Here is a 24,076-nt window from a genome sequence, read left to right on the forward strand (position 1 = left end):
TGAGCACCCTTGGAGGGGTCTGCTCTGAGCACCCATAGCTGCCTGCCCAGCCCCACGCTTGCAGCCTCCAGACCCACGTGAGTTTTTTCATACCTTGCAAGCACTTTCTCTCCTGTGAGCTTACCTGTAGCAATATTAAAGCGATCTCCAAATCACAAGCTCAGAGACAGATTTCTCCTTGCCTACGCAAGATCACTACCAATTCCACCCACCAAAAGTACTGACTGCCACTGGGATGGGGTCACACCTGGAGCGGTGAGACAACAGAGAGCTGCAAATTGTAAAAGACAAATTAAGTCTCCATTGAAAGTTCTGAGCACTAGCAGAAAGAGAGCTTTTCCTCCCAGCGTAAGGCTTTTGTAAGACTTGTCTAGATTGAAAAGAAAAACAACACATGGCAATGACTTTTAGGCAAAGGAAGAGCCAAGGATGATGCTGTTGCATCTGTAACAGCCAGAGGAGTTGCAGGATGATGCTGTGGGAGCACCAATGGTGCTGAGAGCTATGTGGCCACCTCTCACTTCTGCAGCATGGATGACAGAGATCAGCTTACTTTTTTGGCTGCAACCAAACTGACGCCAATCACCAGCCCCCCCAAGTTAGAGACCCAGGGGCATTGCAAACACTAAAGTATCTGGCAACTGTAAACTGTAAATTCTTCTCTAACACACTCTGTTAAAGCAAAAACTTCACTGTCTTTCCAACACAGCCTACGTTTATTTTGCCTTGTACCTCACCTTGTATTCAGCTGTATTAAAATCAGCTTATTCTACACCAGGTCAGTGCTGACTATAAATTATGCTGCTGACAATTATAAATTCTTCATGTTGTTATTTGCAAAGTAGGAAATATTCACAAGGTGGGAGAGTCTCTCCTATAATCCCTTCACCTTAATCAATCAAGCTTGTAAACTTATTACAAAGAAAACAATCAGAAAACCACTATCAAATTTGTCTGACAAGGTTATCTTGTCCTCCTTTAATATTTTACTGGTTATGAAGTAGGATTTAAAATAAAGATGCCTTCAAGCTACCTTCACCCCTAGCAGATGGCAGAAGTCACAAGGCAAGAGCTATAATTGAAAAACCAATAACAGTGTCATCATTTACTGCTGAAAAGAAAGAAGGGTGTCTGCTGGTGTTGAGTGTACCCGTTTTCCAGTTTGATACTACTTGCCTATGGTCTCCACAGAGGATGGCCATATCCCACTGCAGTAGTTTTAGAAATCTCCAAACTGCTCAGCTGTTTCCAGGACTGAAGTCAGAGGAAGGTATGCCACTTTGCCTGCTATTAAGTCCCCAGTCACTTTTCTTTAATGATTTTGGAGCCAATTCATGAGGATTGACAGGCAGAGCGCACTTACGCTGGGACTGTGCATTTTGCATCCCCCTGACAGGTGACCAAGCTTAGCCCAGAATTTCCCTAATACTAAGGCGAGTGCATGTAGAAAAACTGCTCTCCCAGAAATGGTCCGTGTGCATATGGGTCAGAGCAATTTTAATTACATACTTTCATACCATTTTTCTCCCCCAGATCCCCAGACTCGTGCAGGACCAGCAGGACGTGCTGTAGGGTTAGCTCATGATTCACACAATTAGAAGGAGCTGTATTTGTAACCTATAAGGATAAGGTCAGATCTGCCTCCAGGCCTGCTTTCTAAAGTATCCAATCCTTAGCAGCAGCATGGGAAGCTAAGAGCTGAGACCAGCTGGCCTGGCTCGAAAAAGATGCAGAAGTACCTCAAGCACTGGCTGCGCTTTGGCTGCAGCGCTGCCCCTAGCCACAGGCTCCTGCATCTCTGCTTTCTTGCAACCAAGTCCTACCCATTGGCAGGCCTCCAGCACATTGCACAGCAGGCTGGAGAGGTGAGAAACCAGTCCCAGAAAAGGGGTACTGGCAAGCAAAAGGACTATCATGTGGAAGGTAACAGGGCAAATGGTGCAGGGGTACAGGTAGCGTTCACTCAGGAGCAATTCTGGAAACATCCCACAGAGTAGATAAGTGCCAGGGGAAAGCATTTTCCTTTAATGGCCCCTTCATGTCTCTTTTATTGCATCTGAAGTATGCAATAAAAGGAAAAACATTTGAAACCATAAGCAGCAACAAAGAAACAGACGGGCATCTCCTGAAATACTATGCAGGGTTGGACCCCTGCAATTTCAGGAGGGAGCAGGGTGTTGGTACAAAGGAATAGTATCAATGGGCCTGTGCTGGGGGAAACCTCATCCTCCTTCGAGATGTCCATCTGAATGAAAATCCCACCTGCCTACTCCTCATCACTTGTTCTGCTCCAGGACACTTGCCTGTAGGTTCCTTGGTCATCACTAGGGACCATGATGCTACCCGGGAAAGCAGGGCTGGTGGATAGACACAGCAGTGTCTGCAGTGGGACAGCCCTGCAGCAGCACCACATGTTGCAGGTCCCAGAGATGTGCGAAGAGATGATCCAGGACAGGGTCTGTGCCACCACACCGCAGCATAAGGAATCAAAACAGCAAAATTCCACCCCTATGAACACTAACAACACAATGATGTTGGAGCACCCCTAACTGAACCACACCTCGCTGCCAAAATCTTGTCTCTATATCTGAAATACCAAGGAAAATTGTTTGGTTTGGGGTTTTGGGGTTTTGTTTGTTTGTTTGTTTTGTTTCTGGTTGGGTTTTTTTTAAAGAATCTAATAAGGTACCAAAACCTCAGACTATGCAGGATGCTACAGAGCTCATCTAGGGGGTTAGGATACCTGCTCCAAGCAGTACGTGAAGCAGAGCTGCAGGATGGTAGCACTCTGTGCTGCAGATACTACAGCACAGCACCACTAAAGCTCACTGGGACCAGAAAGCTCCAAAAGTGAAAGGTTTCAGATGGCACTCTCAGTTTCAGAAAGAGTCTGTGCTGAGCTCACTGGCTACTTGTAAGAACCCCATTTGTAAGAAAGACACAATAAGCAATTTCTCTGCTTATACACACGGGACACTGCTGCATGTAAGGCATACCTGTTCCCTCCAGCTCAAGCAGATGCACCTTCTGGACAGATCATACACACTGCAGAGCTATAAAAGGCTTTTGATTTTCGAAAATTAAAGCCTGGCTCTGTTGTGCTAATGAGTAGTCATTATTTGAAGATGCTAGGTCAAGGGAGAGAGATCCTGAGCAGGGCGAAAACACAAATGCACAATTGCATTCCCTTTGGAAGGAGCGTGCTCTCACCCAAAGGCTGCCACAGTATATCCTGAAAAGCAGCTAAAATTAAAGAAGTTACCAGAGAAGGTAATGAGGAAGCAGCTGAGCTAGAGATGGAGCAGCTACGACCCAGTGTTTCCAATTCCCTGGCTCAGCTCTGCCTCAAGCATGGAAGATGCTCGATGGCTCCAGGAAGGGGGAGAGGCTGCAGCCAGTTTGACTGAGTACGGGGATTTGATCTGGGTGGCCCTGGTGCTGTGAAGTTTGATATTCTCCCTCCTTTCAGCTGCACTCTCTCCTCATCTAGTCTGCATAGTCTCTTGCTGCCACACTTTCCCATTCCAGCAGCACTTTCAACAACAGGCAACTATTGTTACCCAGAACTCCTTCTTCCTGCCCTTTATGCTAGAGGTTAGGGAAAGCACAAGAAAATCAACCTGCAGCAAGCCAAAATGGAGCTGAAATCCCTGGTGAGAGGCAGGGGGTCTGCACCAGGTGCCAAGGTGGGACAGCCTCCAGCTCTTGCCCAAGCAAAGCAGGCAAGGAAGGGAAGGCAGGAGCAGGTGAGCCTTGCCCAGGGGGCATGGAGGTAGCAGAAGGGGTGGGAGCGCACAGAGGTGGCTGAGGAGGAGGTGGGCAGCTACACCAGGGATGGTCGTGGAGAGGGCAGGTTACTCACTGGGGCTTTGTGCGACAGCCCATCCACCTAGGTTATTCAATCCTACTGATTTTTGCTGTTAAAAGAGCTTCATAATTCCAAGAAGGAAGAAAACAACATAATTAGCAAGCAAATTACACATCGCAACATGATGAAGAGTGAATAGGGGAGAGGTAACTTGTTAAGATCTATCTGCAAATAAGTCTCCCATTGGAGCAGGCTACATAAACAATTTCTCAGAAATTTATTACATCTACATGAGTCAGAATTGCCTTGAAAGCAGGAAAAAAGGTAAAATTTCACTGAATCCTAATTGGCAACAATTAGGATTTGATCAGTCTCAGAACTAGTATTATAACTACAGTGATATAAACAATGCTGGCTTTCCTCTAAAGTGTGTAAAAAGAGGTTAAATAACATCTACTGCTGTTTTTAATTTAGCTGGATGCTGCAAAATAATGCCAAAGTAGGAGAAAAAAAAAAAAAAAAACAAAAAAAAAACAACCTAAAACCTAAAACAACCCAGAAGACCGAATTCCAGTACCTAAGTGCCAAGGACATGAAAGAGTTCAAAAATAACATTTAGTGTAGACATGTATTATGGTAGTGGTTGTCCAGCCAGCAACACCTAATTGAACTAAAATTATTCACTCTGCGTATCTAATTAGAAGGCACAATCTCAAAGCCATGATATAGCCAGTCACTCAACGTCAGGTTTTCACATGAAACACAGCTGATGACACTCACTTGTGCGTGGCATGCAGGAAACATCAGTGCTGGAATCGCAGCTTTTGTTTCCAGCAGATACTACTGTTTATGATAGCCTTGATCTTTTTGTCATAAATTTACAGATCCTACTGCTGTGAACAGATATCGCACACTAAATCTATCAGAAAACATTACCCAGTATAGCTCTTGGCAATACCAACTCTGCTATGTCAACCAGCCAAAACAAGGCTCTAAATGAGAACAACTTGGATCATATGTTTTGCTAACTATGTGCAAGAAGACGACGTAAACAAGCTCCATTAAGATTATTATGCATGAGTTCATGTTTTTTGCACAATCCACAAATTACCTATAACTGCTCTTCTCGAATAAATAGTGTTAGAACAATAAAACTGACATTCTGTGCCAAAGATTATGACTTCACTGTGGCTTTCAGAGAAATTACCCATAGATTTATGGTCTTATTAACCCCTGACCCTGAAAAATGTCTGATGAGACTTGTTTATCATCCTAGTCTGATGGCTGAAAACAGTCCTTTTCTTGATCCAGATGACTCAGTGCAGAAGCAATATGGCTCTGAACTGAATTCCTAACAAGGTGGTCTGAAAAAAACAGCCCCAACTGTGCACGAGCATGGATGTCCCCGTTTTGCCTTGGAGAAAAGCTGTCTCAGGAGGATGAACACATAGGATATCTTTCCTTTTCTGACTAAAATTAATCTTGTACAAAACGGCATTTCTAAAAAAGACAAAACTTCTAGAAAGCATTTGTCCAGCAGAATCCCTGGATCACAACAAGCTCACGATGCTCCTGCAGAGAGATACATGGAGAGTCTGTGGGGTCAGGATGAAGGCACATGGCTCCTGCAAGCATCATCTCCAAATCCTGCACAAACACAGCTCCAAACGCACAAAGCCGTTGCCTCTCCCTGGGACTTAGATCACAATGAGCATGTTGCTTTGCAATACCATTCCCTTTTTAGAGCCCTCCATCCCCAGCATTTCTGGCTTCCCTCCTAACTGCATGCTTGTTTGGAGTTTTCTGTTGAAAAACGTTGGGAAGTGACTGCATCCAATTTCTCACTGCCTTTGTATTTTTTAACAGTACATAATCAGATCAAGGCAACTTGTGCCTTTTTCAATTAACCATATTATTATTTTGACATTATTTTCTTCTGGATTGCTAAGTAAGAGGACACCTTTGTAACCCCATGTTACTCTGCAAATTGCTTTAATTTGTACCTACTAAGCACAGGCCCACTGTCCAACACTGGAAAGAATAAATTTGATATTAAAAGATGGCCTGTTTTTCTACAGTATCTCCTGGCAATTCTAGAAAAAGGAAATTACCTCCCTGAGATGAGAGTAACACAGGACAAGTGGTATTTCAACCAGCACTGCAAACAGCTTTGTTGGAGGAAAGCAGTGGTCAGCAGGCTTCTTCCCTTGACTGGGCTTATACACATGCAGGAAGCCTTAACTAACATTTGTTAGATTTGTAAATCCCTAAATGACCTTCATGTGTCTCTTTAAAATAGTTTTGAAGCACTGCCAGGTTCACCAACCCTGCATCATTTCAAAGATGATACTGACAGCCTTTGCTTAAATTGGTAGTGGAGTAACAGAACCTTGTCCCAGCTGCTCTCTTCACACCTGAAGGGCTTTAAAAAGGTAATTTGAGGATTTCTGCAGAAATCTCACCCATCTTCCAAAACTGGCCATCACAAGGGACACAACTGCTGTAATACCAAGTGCCCAGCAGACTGGAAGATAGAGCAAAAGTCCCAGTGGACCCAACAAGACCTGGGTGTTAACTCAAAATTAACCCACACTTTATGAGCTCCGCTACCATCAAGTCAGAACGTGTATGCTTTCCTATACATGTGTTCAGTCATTCAATTCTAAAATTCAGCTTGCTCAGGGACTTCTGCTGTACATAAAACTGCACCCAGACCCTGATCATAACGTTTGCTAGTGGCATCTGCGTTCTCCTTGACTATGACATTCATAGCCTATAACTACAGGTATTTTAGAATTATATTAATGTCTCCTATATTATGTAAGGCAGATTAGAGTTCTGTTCCATTTAATCTTGCTCATCCATCATTTATTTAACTTTGCACATTGTCATTCAAAGCAAGTATTTTAAAATCAAGGCTCCATTAAACCTATTCAATTATCTGTTGTTCTGGGTAACTGTTATCACTGAGTGCAATAGCTTCTAATAAGTGAAATAGAACGCTGTGAAAATAAAAATATGGTTGTTAGCCTTGGAGCATCCCCAGGTTCTCATTTTAAAACAGCTCAGGCATTAATCCTACAACTTATAAATAAATGATTATTTAAAAAAGACTAGGAAGAGTTGTAGAAACAGACAACTAAGCAACGTCTTCCATCATTGATTTTGCTTTTTTAAGCAGGTAGATCTTTTTTCCAAGCAGCACACAGAATGGCTTTGATGTTTTATGTAATGCTGTCACTCACTGAAAGGCAACTTGGAGTTCAGCATAAAATTCAGACTACACAGAGTCTAACCTCATAGCTCTTGCACTGCTATTTATTAAGTATTTTATATTTAAGAGTATTAATAGTGCTTGAAAACCACATTCAGAAGAAACACAATTGTGGTGACTCAGTCTTAATTGCTTTGTAATTAGATGTGGGTTTAGTAACTTCAAAGTAAGGGGGAATATTGGTCTATTTCTGTGCTATTCTTACTCATGCTTGTAAAAACTTCAAAGTGTTTAAAAAAAAGTCTGATTTCATACATCATTAGTTACGGAACTGATACTTCCAAACAGAAGCCTAAGACAATAGCAACCCACTTTCTAGCATTTGGCAAGGAACAAAACAAGGCAGAAACAACATCAAGAATTAGCTGATACCAGAAATCACCTCCCTGCTTCCCCGAGTGGGAAAACTGGAGATCGGACAAACCACATGGGCTGCGCATCTTTAGACTTCTCATTTGTGCCAGTTAATCTTATGGACTGAAACATATGAAATGGTCAGAGAGAGGTGGCTAGATCCAGAAACAATTTGAAACAGAGGCACAGAAAAGTAACATGCTCTAAGGGAAGATGCTCTCAGCCCAGCTCGGGAAACCAGGGGTACCTTGTACAGCATCATATCAAGTAGCTAGTAACAAGGCAAAATTGCAAGACTGACTTGTGAAATTCATGGTGCTTAGATACAACAACAGTATCCCAGCTTTATCTGGGAAGACGCACTAACCTAGGCCTCCTTGTTATCCTTCCTTTTCCTAACACTGGCTAATACCACATCACCCAAACAGCTCTAACCATTCTTCCATGGACAGCATTGCTTGCACAGCACAGCCTACCATCACCTCAGCAGTTCTCTGGTGCAAGAATCAATGCAAATTGCTATTGAGGCGTATTTTTTTCTGTTGTGCCTCCATCACAGTGCAGAGAACCAAAAAATACTTTTGAAAAGATGTACATATGAGATTAGATTAATTACAGGCCATACGAACAAGAGATGTACGTGGGTATTGACTAACCTTCTTGCTCAAAGTAATTATTGCTGGCCACAGTGAGGAAGCTGTAGTCTCCCAAGTACCTTCAGTTATATCTCATTAGCCTCCAGCCAGATCAGCCTACAAGAATCTTTTCAAACACACGATCCTATAAAAATCAATTTGGTTTCACGATGGTGATGAGTCTGTCCTCTAACTAACCTTATTACTTGCTTGCTTGCTTTGAGAAGACCCAGATCAGACAGCTTCAGATTGATCCATACATTTTTGGGTTTTGTTAATCGCTCTATTGCTTTATCAGTGTTCCCACATTGCACAATTACCTTCATCTGAAGAACACTTGCTAATTGTCAATACTTTGGAGGCTGGGCATTTGTGATAAATCTAATTAGATAGACAGCATTTCTGTTGTTCTATCAGAATGTAATAATCAGCTGTAAGACAACAAGGATAAAAACAAGTGGAAAACAGAATAAAACGCAATGTGTTCTCATCCATGGGAACATGCCAGACCAATAGCACAGCATCCTTTATAAGAAAACTACCTTGTTGGACTGGGGAAATACACTTGTCCTCATCCATCTGGAGCATGGCAGTCAGTGGAATTTTCCTGTATGAGCTACTACTTGGAGCTGGAGCAGCTGGGAATTAACAGCAGGAACCAGCTCCATGGGGATTGCCAGCAGGCTGTGCTGAAATCGGACTTCTCAGAGCAAGGACATTATCAGCGATGACAATTTTGTTCATGGTGGCCATTAAGCATCCTGGTACACAAAGCAGCTGTGATGTTCGAGGAACATGTCAGGCTCACGTTCAAGGCAATAGCCGTCTTACAGAGGAAGACGTAACATCAAACCTGTGTAAAACTGCACTGTACTACCAGGCTTTTCTTGTTTTTTTTTTTTTTTAAACCTTGTAACAGTCAGCCGGAGAGTCAGAGAAAAGGTGGTGATATCAGAAGGACTAATACAGCTAAAGAGCAGAGTGTGCGGCAGACACTTGGCTCGCCTATGCTCTGCATCAGGCTGGTAATTACTGCCCCAGGCCCCTGGGAAGGGAAGCAGTAAGACACGTGTTTGATCTCCTGAAAAATCAAGATCAGGGGAGGGGAAGTAATCAACGGTGCAATGTGCTTCTAATTCAGAGACTTTCGAGGTCTGCTGCTGTGACATAGTTTATAATGAAGCAATTTCTACCACCGTGATGAAGAGGAGACACATACAGGCTGGGAACAAATCAAAAGCCACTCCACCAGAATCATCACTCTCGAAGAGCCATCAGTACTGCTGAAGTGTCTTTAGGGCACGTGACTTAGCATTTATTACCCATGCAGATCAGTGTATCACTGGTTCATCTCTGCTGTCTGCTGCACTGAGCCTGGGGCCCCAGACAGCATTTGAGCTCCTTTGTGCAAGGATATGTAGGATATGTGCAGGACAGGAGTATGAGATAGTCCCATTTGCCTCCCAGGAAAACTTCATGTCTAAATAATCAAGCAGTGGAGGAAAACAGGAGTTTATAACATCAGCTGCTGAAGCCTATGTCTGCAAGGCCTCTGCCCCATAGGGAGCACCAGCAAAGGCTCAGCTGGTGCAAAGGGTTTAGTCCACACAGGGGTGACAGCCACTTTTGCACCAAACCAGCAGGCCTTCTGAGGGATCTGCCTGTGGTCACCAAACCCTTGGACGTTTCCAGGATTTTCTCAGCTCAGCCAAGACCATTAGGGCACAGGGGCAACCAGGAGCAGCGGCACAGCCAGCTGCCAGGATGGGCACCTGGGGCTGAGGCTGCCAGTCCTGCCCCAGCACTAGGAAGGCTCAGCTGGGACAGCTTCTGGACCACAGCATTGCAACGAGACAAGGTTAGCACTCACCCTGATGAGCTACCAATTACATCAACGAACTGCATTAATTTTAATGCTCTCTCATTTATGCCAGAGTCATTATGCTTTCGCACTCCATTTACCTAACGATGCCCACTGAGACAAACAGCAGCTTATTGTTAAAGCAGTAGCATCTCCATAACCCCATGAGCCCAGGTTGGAGGACCAAAGCTCAGGCAGGAACTCACTGAGACCCAGATGCAGCACAGGCGATGCAGGGGAGGGCAGACAGACACCCTGCTCGTTGCCGCTGCTGGATTTCGCCAGGGCAGGATCAGTGCTTGGCTGATGGGAGGCAATGTTTTTGTATCCAAAACCACTACAACCTCTCTGCAACTGCAAGGCAGCTGATGGACCTGAGCAGGTTCCTATGCAGCAGCGTGCTGGGGCTGAGTACAGAGGCAGCCCTAGGCTCTTCCATTGACAGGCAGAGCTGCCCAGCCCCTCTCATTAAAGCACATGACTGGGAAAGGATGTCTGCTCATCAGAAAGTTCATTTTCACAGGAAAAAAAAAAAAAAAAAAAAAAACAAAACAAACAAACAGGTGGCATTTTTCACTCTTTCCTATTGAAATTTTAAACTGAAAATACCATGATTTTCAAAGGGGACCAAAAAGAAAAAAAATATTACAAAACAGTGCACAAACAGAAATTAAGAGAAGTATTTCCACAGGATTTTTAAGCATGAAAAAGCTTTTATAAATATCTTTGGAAAAATTACTGTTATTTTGGATCAGCTGTGTAGTCAGCATCGAGCAACAGATTTTGCTGAGCACCCTCTCCTCTAGAAACACTTCCCAGGATAGAAAGCAAAACCCCCAGACTTCTCAGCACACTCAGTTTGCTAATTTTGTCCAAGGAAACCTACCCACCAAACTGATCCCTTCATGTGTTAGACGGAGCAGTCCCAAGGAAGCCCAGTAGCACCACAGACACTGGTCACCAATCAGCCCTTCCCGAGGCTGTGCTACAGTGTACATGCAACACTGTGTTACATACAGTATGGTGTACATGGCCTGATTAGCCTCTGCCAGAGCCTTTCCCTTGCCAAAGACATGTTTTTAACCATTTTAATGCTGATCCTCCCTGCAGCCCCTAAGTGTTAACAAAGGGCTGAAACACGAGCAAAGCATAGAGGCAGTGTTGAAGCCATTCACAAGGTGTTGGGGAGCACTGAACCCTCCCCGAGATCCCCAGTGGGAGCTGAGCTCCTCCTTGGAACAAGCAACAGGAGTCAGAGCTGGAGAAGTTTGGGGAACTTCCTCCAGCTGCCCAGGGGTGTGCAGCATCACAGGCAGCTGTGCTGAACTGGCACTATCCTTAAAGAAAATCCAGCAGAGAGCTCAGAGAAGAGCAGCCTTGGGAGAGGGTGGAACAAACTGTGTGGCCACAGCTGTTGACCAACAAACAGCGGCTTATAACCTAACTAATGATCAGTTAGTGTTAAAGTATGAGGCCTGTTCCATTCCACAAGCCAGCAGCAGCCTCTTCCTTCAGAGCCTTTCTTCATGGGAATTACTAGCCAAAAAAAAAAAAAAGCTCTCCCATGCAGACAGAATAATAGTAATAATTTTAAATAGTGGAACTAATGTGATTTGACCACACATTTGAGTTTTTCCCCTCCCCTGGATAAAGCCCTTATATTATCATTTCTTTATTAACATAAGCCCTTATTGTAATTGGGATTAACCTCCTGCTTTGCACTGCTAGGAGCTGAGCAGACACAGAGGACAGAGATGCAGCACAGGAGACCCATGTCCAAAGGTATCCAGAGTTTTGTGCAAGCTGCAGGGACTGGAAGCATTACTTGACACTGCCGGTCACGGGGAAGAAAACAGCGTTGGCAGTGTGCATGGATGGTGTTGGAGAGATGTTGGCAGCTGCAGTTTCACCCCCCAGGTTGGTGCTGCATCTTCTGGCTGAAGACAAGCGATGCTCCCCTGAGCAAGGCATGATGCACCAGGGCCAGCCAGCACTGGGCCCAAGCAGCTCCTCCGGACTTGTCATTGCCCACACATTCACCCACATTTTCTGCCTGTACCACAACTGAATGCCACTGCGCTGCTGAGACACGTCACCACATTGTCCACATGCAGATGTGAACACAGGGGAGACAGCAGCTTCCAAAACCACTGTAGATTTTGAGCATAAAAACATTTCTGGAGATAGAGTAAACTGGTATTCAGAGACAAATCTCCCCATCTACTGATAAAGTTCCTTTCCTGACAACATGCAGTACAGCAGAGCAGCATTTGCTCTTAGTCATTCCAGTGAAATCAATGGAAACACCCAGAAAATAATTTAGTCCCAAGAGTTAGTTCATATTCAGCCAGACAGGATGAATGACAGTGTGATTCCTCACTTGTTTGTTTGGTTTTAAACAAATCTATGGTCTGGGCTTGAGTAATAATCTACCACCTGGACTCTACTAGAGTAGTGATGCATTTTTGGTCCAACCCTAAGTCTGCTCAAGACAGAAAGGACCATCTTTACTGACTTTGGAAGGTGCTGGTCAGGGCTCACTGCCTGGAGGCTGTGCTGTCCCGGGCACAAAGCGCAGGGAAGGGGCTTTGGTGCTTGTCTGCACCCCTGCCTGGATCGAGACCAGTACCTGCCAGTCCCAGTTGTTGCTGTGCAGAGCAGGAGCTCCATTAAAAAGCCCGCTTTACTGAGGATTATATGAGCACACTTTTTTTTTAATGTTTGCCAAAATTAACTCTGTAAACTGTCAATGCTGCAACAGAGCTCTGCAAGGCAGGATATTTGTAAGGCTATTTTAAAGATTTTTAAAATTGTGAAAGTAAGTAAAAAAATAAAGAGATCCAGCTGAAAAGTTTAAAGCCAGTTCACCAGCTCAATAATGCAAGGAAAACAAAAAAATACTTAAAAGTAAAGTTAGCAGTCCTTTAGTACTATGTTTATCAGACAAGTTAAAAATAGCAGCATTAGACTAAAACACTGTCTTTAGCAGGCTTAAGTTTCAACAAATCATTTGCTATTTAGCATCTACGTGAAAACACTCAGCACCTTGATTTTTTTGAAACAAAACCAAATAGTAAATTTTTATCTGTTTAATGAAGCCCAAATCACAGTTGGCTAAACATAGAAAAGGAGAGTGATACTGGAGAATGATGCAAAACCTAATTAATTAACACCTTTGGCTGCTGCAGAATTGAAAACCAATTAAAAACTTCTTTTTGGCTAGAAAAGTCCCAGAAGAAATTTCTAAATCTTAATTTGTTTCTGTCCTTATCTCCGTTGTGACAGGTCTCTGAAGCCTCCTCTGCTAAGCCAGGAAGATAGGAGAGAAGAGAGCACAGTGGGCAGAGTCTGCCGCCTCCTCCACAGGTAGAGCCGGCTGGACCACAATCTTTAATTATGGAGTATCATCAGATGGCTTTTAAGGCTTTTAAAACTCTATTTAAAATTTGATACACAAGCCTCGATACTTGCTGCTAAATATAGCCCTTGCAGACTATGAAGGATGATGTTCATCCCAGGCCATGCCTCAAACCCACCTACTCCTGCCAGCAGTTTCTACCACTCCCATCTCAAGTCACTCTGTGTACATCAAGGAGGCAAACTGGAATTTTCAAGTTTATTCCAAAAAATATGTCATGATAAGGATCAGCACACTTCTGTCCTGCTGCTTGGGGGTAGTGCCTCAGCACTTTGCCAGACACTTGATACCATTGTGTTTTATTACTGCAGAGAATTATCAAGGAGACAGACTGAGAACAGTCAGCCTTTTTACAAGTTTATATTTAATTTAAGAATCTAATCTAATTCCTTAGTAGCCTTTCCTTCTTGTTAAATTAACACTTAATTCCTTCCTTGCTATTTGAGTGAATTCATACCTGTGGCCAGCCAGAGAAGATGAAATTGGAAACTACAATTCTAGCGGTGTCATGCTGCATATGAGTAATGAGAACTATGGGTTTTTACATGGATTTTGACTTTTATTAATGTTCTTTAATACCACTTTTTGCTCTGTATGACGATCACATTATGACCTGGGGTTTGAGATTCACAACCACGGCAAGTGCAGAGACCAGAGGTAACTGCAGGGCTCAGCTCTGCTCCCAGTTCCACCACTAGGAAGACACAGCCTGCCCACTGTGTGCCCGCTGAGCAGCTGTCCGTCCGAGCATTGCCAACACATGGATCAGAAATCCCAGGCCATCAAGAACCCCTGAAATGTGATCTGGGATCTGGTGCTGTGCCACAGGGGGGAGTATCCGAGGGCAGAGAGGGTGCAGTGCTGGATGTGCCAGGGACCCAATGTGCCCTTGGAGTGATACAAAAGCACCTCTTCTCCTGCACATCTTCCCCATTTGTTGAGTGCTCCCTCACTCCTCTTACTGCACTCCTTTTTCCTTCACTTTTTTAGACCTCTAACATATTCTGTATTTTCCTTCCCACCAAGCCAGACTCAATCTTCCCCACCTCTGCTGAGCCACACAGGTGGGTCAGCTCTCCCCACTGCAGGCAGCCATTGACCCTGATCCCACCGTCCCTCTCACAAACTCTAGCCTTCTCACTCGGAGAAGGGGAATAAAAATTTTCTTAGCACAACCCTACAAGATGATGTATGACTGACCACTGCACTTTCCCCCTGGAGATCCCACAGGCATTGCTTGAGCTGGCGGCTTGCTGGGATTTTCTTGTTTCTGTGTGTATCTATAAGCTTCCCAAAGAGCAGCACAGGCAGTGCAGGTCCTTTCATTATTTTTTCTGCTGAAGCCCCAGGCTCCATCCAGGTCACCTGCACCTGTTCAGACACGAGGAAATATCACAGTGCCGGTATTTACCAGCAATTACATAAACAAAACCTTCACCTTGAGAACATACTGACATTATTTAAAACTTGTGCTCCCAGTGACTTTGCTCCCTTTGCTTGTGCGCGTCACTATGGCATCTGCAGCAGATGGCTGCCTTGAGAGTGCCATGTTAGTGTCACTAAAACCAGGTCCACCCCAGCTCCTTCCCCTAAGTGTCCCTCATTATCGGGACCATTTCCTAACCTTTTTCTAGGGGCTATAATTAATTCTAAATCATCCTCTTCCTCTTTTTCACATTTTAAACATCACTTTCCAATACTGCATGTCAAACAACACCTCCTTAACGACCCACCCTTTTCTTCCTTTTCTAATGCTAATACCATAGGCCCCTGTGGTTTCAATCCACACTGCCTCTGCCCTTCTGGATGACTCTGCAAAAGAAAAAAAAAAAGTCAACAGATGGTACCTCATCCCACTTTCCTTCCCTTCTACAAAACAACACTAACTGTAATATAGTATTATATTTCAAAGTTCCATTCTTTGGCCATTTCTCCTGATCATCAAGGATATACATAGGCCACCACTGATTACAGTATTAAGTCGTCTGCGAGTAAGCACATCCCCTCCAGCCTTCCTCCAGCGTTTTAAAATACATCCTAAAGGGGATTGCTGAGGAATTTCATCCTGCTCCCCTCTGGAGTTCTTCACCCAGAAGAACATGCAATCTTAACCATGAACCGACCATCGGTTAATGAACACCTCCAGACTATTTGACTTGAGACTTTACAAGATATCTTAACAGCACTAATAATATAGAGAATTGATTTTTATACGTAACTGATATCACTGGTGAGGCTCCATTTTCTTCTTACTCCCTACCCCAGGGCTCTTGCTCCCCACGGAGAGGGCTGGATTCTCTCCCTTCATTTTTAGGTCTGCAGCTCCCAAAATGACTTACACGTTTGGCTGCTCAGCTCAAAAACCTCAAAAAGATCTGCTTTCTCCCGTATGGGCACAATGCACCAGGCCACATAGGGAACCAATCCTGCTGGAAACACCCATTTTGCCTAGGTGCCTCCCCCACATCCAGGTTTCACAGATCAGGAAGGAGCTGTTAGGGACTGCTTCACCAGCACTCGCTAAAGCAATGCCCACACAGCCTCAGTGCAGGGCAAATAGCCCCCAGGTATTCTGCAAGCTGCTGCCCAGAGAAAGGAATCTTCTTCCCCAGGAGGAGGGGACAGCAGCTGTAAAATGGGGGGGGGGGCACCGGAGAAGATGAGAAGCAGGGCCCAAAGAACACAGAGACATATTGTCCCACCTTGAGCAGCTAAAAATCTCTGCAGGGAACCAGATACCAATCTGAGCCCTTCCCCCACACACAAGGAAGAGGTTTTTCTGCTCATGCAGAGATTCAGTCCCTGCCATGTCAGGGACATGCACAAAGGGCTCACCGTGCATGCAAGCTCAGCAACATGGGGCCACTGCTGGAGACATCCGCACGCAAGCGTGTGCAGGCTGGGGCCCCTGCACACAGAGGCCAGAGAGCTGCAAATGTTTACTGGGCTGTTGCTGCTGTTTCAGAGCCTAATCACCAAGCTGGAGGCAGCAATGTGTTGGCCAACTCTCTTGGTGCATAACACCTACAAATGAGCAAGATGAGTGATGAGAGATGGAAAAATGACCTGCCCTAGGGGCCAGCTTTAATTGCACATCTTCACCCCCAGGCCAGGGGCCTTGGAGGACAAAGCTTTTCCTCCTCAGGGACCAAGTTGTGATCCTGAGCTCTCACTCTCTGACATGCTGGACATGCCCCAGTGCTCCAGTGGTCCTGTTACTTCAGGTGGGTGTGCTTGTCATTGCATAGCATTTGCAACCAGCCCTCAAGGATCATTTCCATGAACCAGGGTGATGAGTCATCTGATCAGTTTACCATGTCAGTGAGTGTTGCTGCTGCACTCCTTACATGAAAAAAGGCAGTTTAATTTGGGGAAGACAGCTTTAATCCTGCTGAAGGAGAAAAGCCATCAGGAGCTCATTTAGTGCAGTGTGATGGGAGCTCTGCATGTCAGCTCTCACGCCATCAGACGCTTAGTAAGAGGCAGCTCCAACTGGGAATTAACCCATTTTGCAGTTACTGCTAAACCTCTGGGTTTAATTATCTTAAAGAAAGTATTTTAATTCCCATTGCTGGTCTTTCCCAGAGAACTCTCAGCCTCAAAGCAGGTTTCTTTCTACAATGGCAACTTCAGGACCTTCTCTAAGGTAGGTTGGATCCAGAGGTCAAGAGGGTCCAGGCCATTAGACCCATCCAGGTATCCCAATACCATCATCCATTAGTACAGTTATTTTCCTTTATGCCAAGGCCTTTATTCCTGAAAAACAGACTGCCCTGAAAGAAGGATGGAGAGAGACTGTCTAGAGGTTTGTGTATTGTAAGGTCACAGCAGGCTTTCCCTGATGTAAGTCACTAATAGCATGGCTAGACACAGTAAATGACATAAAAGTCTAGAGTGGACAATTAAATATAATTTCAGAGTGATACTTATCGTACTTGGAAAGAGCACTGGACTTACAGTATCTCATCCTTTGAAAAATGTCTATATATTAAATAGCAACATTTAGTGTGACCACATATCCTTTTGGTGATCTTGTTAGTCTATCCCTTTGCCAAAAATACTCTTGGTTTGTCTCTGGGAATACGGTCATTCTCATTAGCAAACTATGGTCAGTCTTATATAATACAACAGCACAGACTAAGATACATTGAAAATACATCAAAGAAACTAAATGATAGCTTTATGCCTGGGTAGTAAAAATAGTCAAAGCAATCAGTTACTTTCTTGTGAGAATATAACAAGAAAAAAAACCCCAGACCACTACATACAAAAGCTAACAACAATCTTGTGCATCAGGCCATACACCTCATTGTGCTCAGACCATGCATTGTACCCACAGCTACATCTTTTCATTCCCTTTATGGCACCTCTTGGAGGTTCCTCACATAAACATACCAACCTGCAGGCTTATGTGCCAGCTGGAAACTCCACCTCACTGAAGCATTCTACATTTGCGCCAGGTTTATTTTCACTTCTTCTGTCACAGCTTTCCACTGTCTCTTCGTTATGAGAGCTTGCCCCCAAATTACACGCAGTTGCTTGTTGAAGTTCCCCAAAGCAGGTGTGGCTTTCACATCATCCCTGCAGAAGTACTCCAGTCTGCTGGACACAGCATGAACCCTGCATTGACCTTTCACACAAAGGCCTGATTTGCAAAAAAAAATAAATAAATAAAAAAAAAAAAATTTACAGAAGTGTTAAAGCAAGCAACTGGGAATTCTTAGGACTATATAAAGCGCCTCCCATGAGTGCACTGGTCATAGGACTGGTTTGGCCTCAACCATTGCCCAAATCAGGATCTCCCTTTCTCCCTCCCTGCCCCTTGAGGTCAGTTCCCTTATTTACCAACAACTAGGCTATTTGTTTAGATGACTTATAGGCAAGAGAAAGCGCCTAGTTACTTTACAAAATAGCATCAGGAAGACAAAACCAATCAGACCCACATGTTTACTTTTATCATTGTAACAAAGACTACCCATCAGTGAAGAAATGTAATGACACTTTTTGAAATACAGGATAACTCTTTGGGGGTTAAAAAATAAAATAAAATCCGCAAACCCCAGACTTACAGATTTTGGCTGGCAGCAAGACCCTCTTGGGATGTGGTTAGACAGCAAATACCACTTTGCAAGCAAGAGCTCGTTTGCCTTCTCCGTTTCATTCAGCTTCCATATTGAGAAAATAAAGGGACCAAAGTCATTCTCATTCTCATTCTCCAGAAAGCATCCAGTTCGCAGATCACCCACTCAAATAGCACAGCTGAGTGACAAGCAGCCAGTAACAACAGAAGCAGCCCAAAACTGCTGGGCAGATGCATGCTGAATCCAGCCCCTCTCACAAATGGAAACAGAGGCTGCAAGAGGTGAGGCTGAGCACACCTGCAGTGAGCTTGGCTGCCGGTGAGATACTCCCTTGCCTGGAGGAAAGCTGTTCCCCCAGGAGGCTGTTGAAGCTCTTGGGTACCAGGCAGCCTTGCAAAAGGGCATGCACAATGCCTGAATGCCTTCCTGGCCGCCACCACCTTTAAGCAGCAAAACACTATCAAACAGGCTGAAAGGTAAGCAGGATTTTTTACTAAAATTGCTTTAAAAATCACTGTAGCTTTCATAAGCTTATTTTACCAGTACTTTTGTCGCACTGTTTTGGTAAAAAAAGCTCTTGCTGCTTGGTGACAGCCATGAACAAAACTCACACCACCCTGTGCCTGTAGTGATGCTAGGAATACATTCCAGATTTCTTTTCTGAGCCTAAATTTACTCAAACCAGCTTTTCATCAAGACACGTAAACCTGATCTGTGACCCACACACAAACATCTCTCTTTGTTCCACGCCATTCACTGGAGCTGGAAAGAAAAAGGACCTTAAATGAACATAAAACATTGCATCTGAATATTTAACATTACATCCTTCTTGTTTATCATTTTATTCAGCTGTGAACACACAATTATTGGTGATAGATACTTTAATCAGCAACCGAAGTTACTTTTACTGAATAAGCAAACTGTAAAGATTTTTTGCGTGCCTACAGAATGTATTTTCTCTTACATTGCCTACAGTTGTATTACCAGAGTCCTCCTATCATGCAAACTTGGTAAATGAAGCACAAAAATATCAGGCAATTTGAAATGTCTGAATAGGACAAACCTTGCTGGCAAAGTGGCTGGTGGGGCTGTACAGTTTATAAGAACAAGTTGCCACTGAACTACTGCACCTCTTCCCAGTACCTTAGTGACAGAAAGCAAAGGTAGGAGCTTGTTCAGAAGTGGTAAAGCACTTCCTACAGGCAATGAGAAGGAGCAGGGCTGAAACAGCCATATATTTGCCACTGTAATGCACTTTTTTACCACCAAACGTTGATGTACAAACCATCATCTACGATAGAACAAGCATTAAAAGTGGAAGAAAGAACATTTAGCTGCTATTTAGCCAGTCAAGTTTTTTATTTAGCCATTCAACATGGTTTGATTTTTTGCTTTTTTTAAACAATTCATCTCACTCCACCTTGACAGCCTGTTTACAATTTGTTTCTAGCCACAGACAGCTGACAGACATGATGTGATTAGCAAGACAAGACAGCCTAAATACAGAGCAGACAGCACAGCAGAAGACACAAAACGGGACTGCAAGCTACTTTGCACTCTTCAACATACCTACCAGTCTTGAAGTTTTCATCTGAAAGTAGAGATGGGCGTTAACCCCTGCAACTCCAGGCAAGGTTAAGTTTCAAAACTGACTGCATTTAGGAGCAGACCCAGCTTCTGTTGAATCATAGAGGAAAAGTAGGTGGCTTTCTATGGCTCAACTGTTTCAGACAGGAACATTTTCAGCTCAGTTCCACCATCATTAGCAGAATTACTAAAATAATTATTGCAGTTCAACTCATGCACTAGTGACCTTCTCCTTGATGCCACCTTGGCAGTGCTATGGTAACAGGAGCCCACACAGCAGGCACTGCAGAGTGCCACAACTGCTCTGATCTGCAGGAGCAGAGGTGTCCACAGGGAAACATTCCCCTCCAATATTCTGAGCTGTCAGACATGAAGTCATCTGTGTATTTTCCAAGCAAAGCGGTAGGGACCAGGAGGAAGAGGAAAAACAAAGAAATTGCTTCACAAACCCAAATTAGTGTCTCTAGTGTTAGTAAACTCAGATACCTGGGGTCCTGTCTCTCTTGTTAGGGTCTTGACAGCACATACTTTGGCTTCTCAAAATCCCAGAAACCAATCAACAAGTAACACATGCAGAGAAGCTGCCACTTTGCAGTCTTTCAACTGGGCCCTTCCAAAACATCATTCTCCAATTTTGAAAGGCACACAAGGCTATCCAATATCCATACCTCAGTGTAATGCATCTCAAAACACGCTGTCCAGGATTTGCAGACAAGGTCACAGGCCTGGTCAGACTGCTTTACTTACTAGTCTGGTTGAGTACTTTTACTGAAGGCTGTCAAATCACATGGATAAAGTCCACAGAAGTATACACCAACAATTGAGCAAGGGGCAACCGACCTTCTGCAAGAGCAGCACAGGTAGCTTCAGGGGCTGATGGTTCACATCACGCAGCAACAATGTGCAGCACTTTGGCAGAGGCATTAACCAACAGGGACAGACCTCTCTCAGCTCAGAATGCAGCTGGCTGAGATGGCACTGCACTTTTTGAGCAGTTACTCATCTGGAAGATGGGGAAGCCCTCTCAACCCATGTGTGGCAGTGCTATTTCAGTGTGGCTGAAGCTTAACACCAGCCAAACGGGACACCCGGCCAGGTTGCAGCCACATCTCACACTTGAGCAGGGGTGGTTCAGAGCCAGGAGGGGCAGCCTGTACTATGTTAGACATTTAATCTATACCACATCAGACTTTCAATCACTTACTCCTGCAGCAAACCTGATCACTTGCAGCAATTCAAGATCTGTTTTCATGAAACAACCAGTGCTTCCTCATGAGGTTCTGCTATGCCTCCTGTGTGTGGTCAATACAGCTACTTGACAGCACCGTCTTTGCAGATCACAAGATATTAGGGCTTTTGAGAAAAAAAATAAATAAAACCAATAAACAGTCAGAGGAAACAAGTCCTTCAAACCTTAGATGACAACCAGCATCAAAAGAGTGTCATAAATTATTTGCTCCCATTTCATGCACAACGGAACACAGACTTTCCAGACGGTTTCAGAAAGAAACAGGGAAAAGGTCTTCCTTTAGTGAACAGGAGAATTAGGAAAATAGAGATGTATCACAGTCTCCTACCAAGATGCAGTCCCTGAACTAAGCTCATGGACAGCCAGGGCCAAGGATGTACCTCCAAACCTCTGGCCCTGCTCTCCCCAGATCTCCATCGAGAACTTGCTGGCAGAATTCAGACAAACAGCACCCCTTGTTCCTGTGAAGCTGAAGAGCCACACTGCTGGGAGGTCATGTATCGCTGGAGGTTCGTGATGCTCCTGTTCTCAGGGCACTGGTTTTGCCCACAAGTTGCAACATTCCAGGCTTCTTCCAGCAGGTCCCTCTCTTCACTCTCAGCAAACATTGTGCCAGTAAGATTTAGTAATACAGAGGTTTTTCTTGCCTGTTCGCTTCCATATTTGCATTTACACATTGATCATTCCTCTGCTTAACTCTAACCCATTTCCAACGGCCAAGTAGTAAGATGAACAGAGGGGTTAATGGCTTGATATTGCGAAGTTAGCTCTGTGTGGGGCACAGGGACTAGAAGACTCAGAGCAGGGGCTTCTGTAAAAAGAAACTCCTGTAATTTTTGTTTGCTAATTGATAGGCTGATTTTATACTGCTCAAAACAGTAACTGCTATTTTCCTTCACCCAGTGGACTTGTAACGAAGCTGGAATTTGTCCCAGTGACCACATGGCACACATCATCTCTATCAAGTTATGCGAATTCCAGAAAGTCCACATTTCTAAGTGTATAAATATGGAAGAAGAAAATGAAACGTGATTCTTTAAGAAGTGCGTTTTCTGGAGTAACCCTAAGCTGCAAGATGCAGCTGTTTATTGAATGCCACGGTTTCTCATGCCATATGGTGTTAATAGAATAAAAAATTCATCTTAATCTGAAATAAGACAGCAAAAATGAGGAGTGAGATGGAGAATGAGAGACATCTTTTTAAAACTCTCAGATCTGATGGCCAGTCTAATGAAAATACATGCTTACAGATAGGATGGGTTTTCTCTGGGGAAGAAGAAAGAAGGGGAAGAGCAAATAGGGCTGCAGCTTTTTTCTTATCAGCATCCTTAAGTGCAGGACATATGCTTGGTGACACGAAGTCTCAGTCACATCCCTAACTACTTCACCTCCGCATGCCCCAATCTGCCTGGAATGGGGGACACATAATGCGTGAGAAACATTTAAGGACTTAGTAGAATATGGGGGGAAAAGAATCCTGACCCTCTACAAAAATCAGTGGCTGACAAATGCTAAAACTGATTGATCTCACCTAGACATCCTCTTAGTGACCTGTACATGCAACAATTGCACCTCCAGTTTGCCCTATGCTTTGGAGGGCCAAGATTCAAATTATTCCTATGAATGATCAAAGACTTGAATATAATCCTTCTTCCACGCTCCCAGATGAAGATATTTTCAGGGCTCTGCTGTCCGCACAGGAGCCGCACTACAAGCCTTGCTCATCCCTGTTCAGACACGCACAGTCAGCACTCCACCTTCACGAACTCATGCTCCTTCCACTGACCTTCAGCCCTCCAGCGCTGCAGGCTGGAGCCTCAGCTGGGGCAGAGGCAGCTGCACCATGGCCCTTACCTTGCTTTGCACAGTCACCCTCACTGCGGAGAGCAGACCCATCCCTCAGGCAGGTGCACGGAAATGGGATTTGAGAGTTGGTGCCTCGGTGCAGACGAGCGTGTGCTGTTATTCCACAGCGCATGACAAAAGTCACAGCTTGGGGAATGACGCAACCATGTTTGATTTTTTCCTTTCCCAGCACTGTGTCACTGCAGGCCAAATAGAAACCTCCTGGGTTATTGAACAAGATAAATTTGACAGGATTGTAAATCATGAAATTGTCCCAAATTGCAGAGGTGCTGACAGCATACACTATAATCTCTTTGGCATCTGATGCTTCCTTTTCTTTGTTTCTTCTTACCGCAGGAAGAAACATCCCCTCCTTAAATCTCTACAGCAAAAAGCAGTAGCAGCAATGTCAGAGAAACCTGGATGAACCAAAACCTGACATATCATGTTGTCTTTGACAGGTTCAAATAAATGCAATGATGCTACAACAGTTAGACAGAGAAAATGGCTTTTAAAAACAGTTTTAAAAAATCCCAAAAGTACATCCTTGAATATTCTACATAATTTTAAAACATTTTTCAGAATTGACTCTAAAGAATGCACCATGGCTCATGGGAACTAAGGCATCATTCTCATGATTCCAGCAGGAAAGAGAGCCATTTGTTATATATGAGCACTTGAGACATCCCATATATACACACAGTCAAATGTTAATAGCATTGCATATCAACAGAAGCAATTTGCCTCTGTTTCAGGGAAAGACTGGGGATTTATGTAATTGTCTTTATTTACAGCAACAATCCATTCATTGTTAATACCCTGAACTCCCAATAAAACATGCCCATGGGACAGCAACTCCCCCTCCCCCTTCTAGAAACACAGGCTTTCAAATTGAGACATTGACTTTTCTTTAACTGTAATTAAGAAGCTGCTTTGATTTTCCATCCAAGTTCAGTTCTCCTGT

This window comes from Leptosomus discolor, chromosome 9 (genome assembly GCF_034619465.1).
Source record: "Leptosomus discolor isolate bLepDis1 chromosome 9, bLepDis1.hap2, whole genome shotgun sequence".
Lineage (NCBI taxonomy): Eukaryota > Metazoa > Chordata > Aves > Leptosomiformes > Leptosomidae > Leptosomus > Leptosomus discolor.